This window comes from Aotus nancymaae, unplaced genomic scaffold (genome assembly GCF_030222135.1).
Source record: "Aotus nancymaae isolate 86718 unplaced genomic scaffold, 86718_ANA_hifiasm-v0.15.2.pri h1tg000083l, whole genome shotgun sequence".
In the NCBI taxonomy this organism is placed as follows: domain Eukaryota; kingdom Metazoa; phylum Chordata; class Mammalia; order Primates; family Aotidae; genus Aotus; species Aotus nancymaae.
The window spans coordinates 854269-860268 of NW_026988498.1; positions in this window are offsets into that span (position 1 = coordinate 854269).

A 6000-nucleotide genomic window follows, 5' to 3' on the forward strand; every position below is an offset into this window, starting at 1 on the left:
TCAGCGACCTAAAACAGTCTACATTCAATAGTGGGGAAGCCAAAAAACCTGAAAGCAAATGCATTGATTTTACAGCCTTGTTTAGGGTTTTTGTGGGTATAGAAATGTGACATTACATAAGGATATGGATTTCGGGGATAGAGATCAGTCACCAGCACACCGCGGAACACGTTTTGTCTCATTCCATAATCTATCAAAGAGCTGTTAGAATCCGAGGACGAGCACACGGCTGGTGGCCATTCACTGCAAAGAAGGAGAAATGTTCTTTCTTCTTTTATTTTTACATGGCAGGATCTAATTATGAGAACACTAGCCGTTTCACTCTAGAAATCCCTAGATAGTCTTATTTTATTCTCTAGTCACTAGCAACATTTCCCATGGTGTTAACAGAGTCAAATTAACCACGATTGCATCCTCACAGCCCAGAAGCTGCACTTGCTCAGGACATCTTTCTCGGTGCTGGGTAAGAGCTGCTTGTTCATTCTGCCTTCCTCTATTGTCTGCTGTTTTGTGAAGTTTCACCGAAAAATTTGAACATGGCTTTGGAAATCCACCACCTCCATGCTTAAGCTTGAAAGCTTTCAATATGTGCATATGAAGTGAGTCCTCCTGGGTAGTCTGGAGCAGAAGATGGAATGAGGAGCCTAGGAGAAGTCTGAGGATGAGGAAGAATAGGTGATGTCTTCCGTGACCCAGTTTCATTAGGGGGACATTTGTTCATGGGGGCAGGTTTTAGTCACCAGATCAGACTTCTCTACGGAATCAGCTGAGCTGGCTGAGCTGATCCTGAGCAGAGTAAACGTTGAATCCAGTTGATGAGGATCAGCAAATCTAGTCCTACCACTTCGTTCATACCAACCCTTGGCTGGGCTGGGAGGACTTTGTGTCTGCCCTTATTTCCATGGTAGGGAAATCCATTACCACGGTCCTAATCCTCACACCTGGATGCGCGTGGTGCATCTGGCTGCCTTGCCTGGCGCGTGTTCGTGGGCTATTCCACATCTTTGGAAGTTAAGGTGGCTTTGCCTGGAGTCTTGTGCCACCCGGATGTTTACCCCGACTTGCTTCTGTTTAGTGAAATGCGTGACATGTGAAGCAGTGACCCGCCGATTGAGCCAAACAGCAATTTGAGCCTCCTTACTGTCAATGTTTGTAAAAGCACAAGGTGAACCATTGCAGATAATTAAGGAAAATGGCACTTGTTATGTAATTCAGAAACTCGCACATTATTTTTATGTGGTGGGGATACTTTGCAGGGAGTTGTATGTGTTAAAATCACATTTTTCCTTTGAACAGTGTTAATCACACTCCAAGCCTTTGTGCTTTCTCATGTTCTCACTGAAGCATCATAGTCATCACCGGGGCAGTCAGGGACTGCTATCCCCATTTTACAGATGAAGAGACTGAGATTTGAAGCTCTTTGTCAGCATCCTAACAACTAACACTCACTGGGTGCTTCTAACAGGGGAGGCATTATTCAGAATACTTACGGGTATCAACCAGTGAATGCAATCCCAAGGTCAAACTATGAGGTAGTAAGTTCTATTATTATTTCCATTGTGTAGATGAGAAATTAAGGCACAGAAAGTCTAAGCAACTTGCATATGCTCACATAGCTATTAACTGGAGCCAAGTCCTTCTGTCTTCAGAGCTTTTCAACCACTCTGCTATGTTGTGTTTGTCATTTTGGTTCTACAACTAATACTCCTTGCACTTGTCTGTTTATCCATCTGCCCTTCTTTTACAGAATTTGAGCTACTTGAAGGAGATTACTTATTTCATTCACATTTTAAAATTTTGGTGTTGACACAATGTCCTGGCAAAAGGCTGGTTTTCAATCTGTGCTCACTTGAATATATAAGAATAATTAACCTGCTGCCAGTTTCCTACAAGTAAACATTCATGCTACAACTTGAAATCAGCCTTTTGACTCTTAGTGCTTTTGAAATGTGATTTCAGGGTTTATATTTTTGGCTAACATAGGTCAATCTGTTTTCTGAACAATGTATTCCTTGTCTCAATTCCAACAGTGGGTATGGGTCGGGTTTTGGAATGGTCAAGAATAGCTTGACCACACACATGTTTTCACAAGCAAATGGAAATTTGTTTCGACACTCCCTTTGCCAAATCACATGCGACACTGTCAGTGCAGACCCGCCTTTTACTTCCGCTCTCGTTCTCCTCCCCAGCTCCCAGCTCATCTGCTCGAGTGTCTCTGTCCTAAATAACTTGGGAGTGACCAGTCTTCTTTAAGGATCTAGTGTCCTGAAAAGTTTCTGAAGAATTTTATAAGGTTTTTACTTAATTAACTTGAGAATGTATTAGTAAGAATGGCAAGTAAATAAGAAACTCTTAAAAACTAAAAGATCTTTTACTTCCCATTTCGCTTTCTCTCTCCCTAGCTGTTTTCCTTCACTGACGTTTCCAAAACACACAACAACAGTCGACATCACTCTCATGTAAACAGTTCTTCCATGTCACTGAGAAAAAGAGCAAGATCCCAGGAGGAAAAATGGATACAGGACATAAATAGAAAATTCTCAAAACAGGAATTTCGAAATGTCAACAAACAGGCAAAACATCAACAGCACTAATATGACTGGTATGTTTCATCCGCTTTTTTTTTTTTCTTTCTCCAGCAAATTGCTGAGATGTCGGCGTGCCCTCGTGAACAGAAACTGTGGCACAGCGGATCCCGCTGGAGACTTCCTCTCAATGATTCGTAGGTCCTGGGGGGTTTTGTGTCTGAATATCAGGCAGAGAGGAAGGATGGCTAGGATGGAGCATGGCTACCACCCTTGTGGCCATCACCGTAGTGCTCTTTTGAATGGTGTGTCCACCGAGGTTGGAGTCCCCATCCTGTTCTGGGTCCTGGCCCCCCACTGGCTGCAGGGATATAACCCTCCCAGTTCACAGCCGGGTTCCCAGGCACTGCTCCCTGAAGTGGGACACTGGGCTGTGGCAGTGACTTCTGAAGCATGTTCCAGCTTCAACCATGTGCCTGGATGACACGAGCTCGCCCCACGTACGCTTCCCCAGCTCTTGTGTTGAGTTTGGCCTCTGCCTTCGTTCCCAGCTGCTAAGGTTCTCTGTTTCTCTTGGTTGTGTGGATATCAGATCTTAGTCATGATCCCTTCACCTGCCATGGCCTGTTCTACCTTGAATAGGTTTTTATATTTTGAATTCTGGACCAGGGATAGGTTCCTGGTACTTGTCTTTTTTAGAAAATGTTGCATTCCTTTTGCAAGTGAGCCTGAGCCAACGGCAAGACTCAGCATCACGCTGTGTTTCAGGGCGGGAAAGCCTTGGCCGCAGCACAGGGAGTCCCATTCAATATCTGCTGTGATGACGCTGTCTCTCGTCACATACAGAAGCTGCCAGCATAATTTTACAAATGCTGCGTGGTTGCACCCACTTATACTGGCAATCAAAAATACATAAATTACCACAACAAAGAGAGTATTTTTGTCTAAGGAATGATCCAAAATTACAGAAATAAAAAAAAATGTGAACAAGTGGCTACACTCATGCATCATTTATGGGAGTGTAAATTATGTATGTGTATATATTGTATATATATTTTATATATATTAGGCAGGATCTCACTATGTTGCCCAGGCCATTCTGGAACTCCTGTGCTCAAGTGATCCTCCTGCCTCAGCCTCCCAAGTAACTGGGATTATAAGTGTGAGCCACTGTGCCCAGCAATTACAAAATTTTTGGAATGCAATTGGGAAGCACAGCTGAAAAACTTCAGCAAGGTGGGCCATTTGATTGTACAATCACATTTCTTGGAATTTATCCTATGGAAATAGTAGTCAAGTTCACAAAAACTGACAATAGTCATTACAGAAAAAGGGAAGAAAGAGAAATAAAAATCGTTAAAACCTACCAACAGGAGATTGGTGAAATAAATCATGTTATATCTGTGCAATGGGCTATCATGTAACTGTGAAAATGGTCATCTATTATGGATCCATATTTACTGCCATATAATAATAACCATAATATGTTGTTACTTGATAAAAAGGTAATAAACGTGAGGTAGTGTATCTCATTTTCATTAGAAAAAAGCTGCACACAAACACAAAAATCAAAGAAAGGGATCTGAGAAGGGAAGACAAGAAGCTCCCGGTGCATACTCGGGAGAAACACAATCTACGTCATCAGTAACTAATTTGCAATTTCACTTATCTATGTTTTTCTATATTGATTATATATATGTGTATATATGTGTGTGTGTGTACATATATATATATATGTACACACACACATATCTAACCAAGATACTATAAGATTATTTTTGATTACCATTTGTGTAATTGTGGTTCCCAAGTGCCGGGCTCTAGAAAGTTTTACAATCGTTTTTAGTGAACGTCTCACAAAACTGCCTGAGGTCGAAATCACAGTGATTCCGTGCTTCTATAAATGAGGCATGCAGAATTGAAGCGATTTTACAAGTTCATAAAACTAGTGACCAGTGGAGCTGGTATTTGAACCCTGACCATCTTGTATGACCATGAATTTTTCTCATAATCAGAAAAAGAGATGATAAAAATATACTTACTGAAAAAGAAGAAAGTATTTCTCTCATCTTCATGACACGGGACCATACTTAACCTCTTTATTCATAAAATATTAAAAACAAACAAATGCAAACTTAAATAAGAGGTTGCTTTATTTTTTGCTTTTTGTTTTCTCTTTCCACCCAGAGTCTAGAGTATTTCACAGTTAATTTTCTGGTTATTAAAGATATCGTCAAGCTGAACATTCTTTCGTAACAAGGGGTAGTCAGCTGATTTTTGTGTTTTTCTTCTTTGTGAAAAACATGCCTACAGAAAGTGTTCTTTCCAAATCTACTCATGAGCATATTAAAAAGGTCTTCTCCCCTGATGATTCAGGATACCCAGGAGTCTGAATGGCAGAGCTGATCAGGTGGGCTTGATCAGAGGGGCTTGGCTGCTGGGAATGCTTGGTGGTTTCCATAGATTGCAGAGGTAGATAGTGCCTGTGTTAGTCTGTTCTCACACTGCTATATACATACTACCCGAGACTGGCTAATTTATGAACAAAGGAGATTTAATTGACTCAGAGTTCTGCATGGCTGGGGAGGCCTCAGGAAACTTACTATCATGGGGGAAGAGGAAGTAGTCACCTTCTTCACAAGGCAGCAGAAGAGAGTGTGTGTGTGAAGGAGGAACTGTCAAACACTTATAAAACCAGCAGAGCTATTAACAAGGATATTCAGGATAAATAAAATTAACAAGGATATTCAGGATTTGAACTCAGACCCGGAACAAGTAAACTTAATAAACATTTATAGAACTCTCCACTTCAAATACACAAAACATACAGTACCACCTCACACCTATTCCAAAAGTGACTATATAATTGGAAGTAAATCACTCCTCAGTAATCGCATAGCATTTCATAGGTTTAAATTAAATATTGGTTGGCTGTTTGTTTGTTATCTTCTTCCCTTATTCCTTCCTGACTACATCATTAAGTATAATTATCAGTATAAAAGAGGTTTTCAATACCCATTACTAAATTGCATTCTAGCCTGGGCAAGAAAGCAATACTCCCATTCTCTCTCCCTCTTTCTTTTTCCTTTTTCCTCCTCCCCATTCTCTCTCTTTCTTTCTCTTCCTTTTTCCTCCTCCCCATTCTCAAAAAAAAAAAAAAAAAAAAAAAAAAAAAACCAGCAGAGATCTAGTGAGAACTCACTCCCTATCACGAGAACGGCATGGGGGAAACTGACTCCATGATTTAATCAGCTCTGCCCCTCCACGCATGGGAATTATAATTCAAGATGAGATTTGGCTTGGAACACAGAGCCACCCTGTATCAACGTTGATTAGCTATTGGGCGAATCTACAGCAGAAACCTTAGTGTAAGAACCAGATATTTACACTTCAAACTGCACAGAGAACACTGACAGATGCATGAAAAAAAATGTTTTCTGCCATCCCAAGCTTTCTGCCATTCTGGAAATAACAC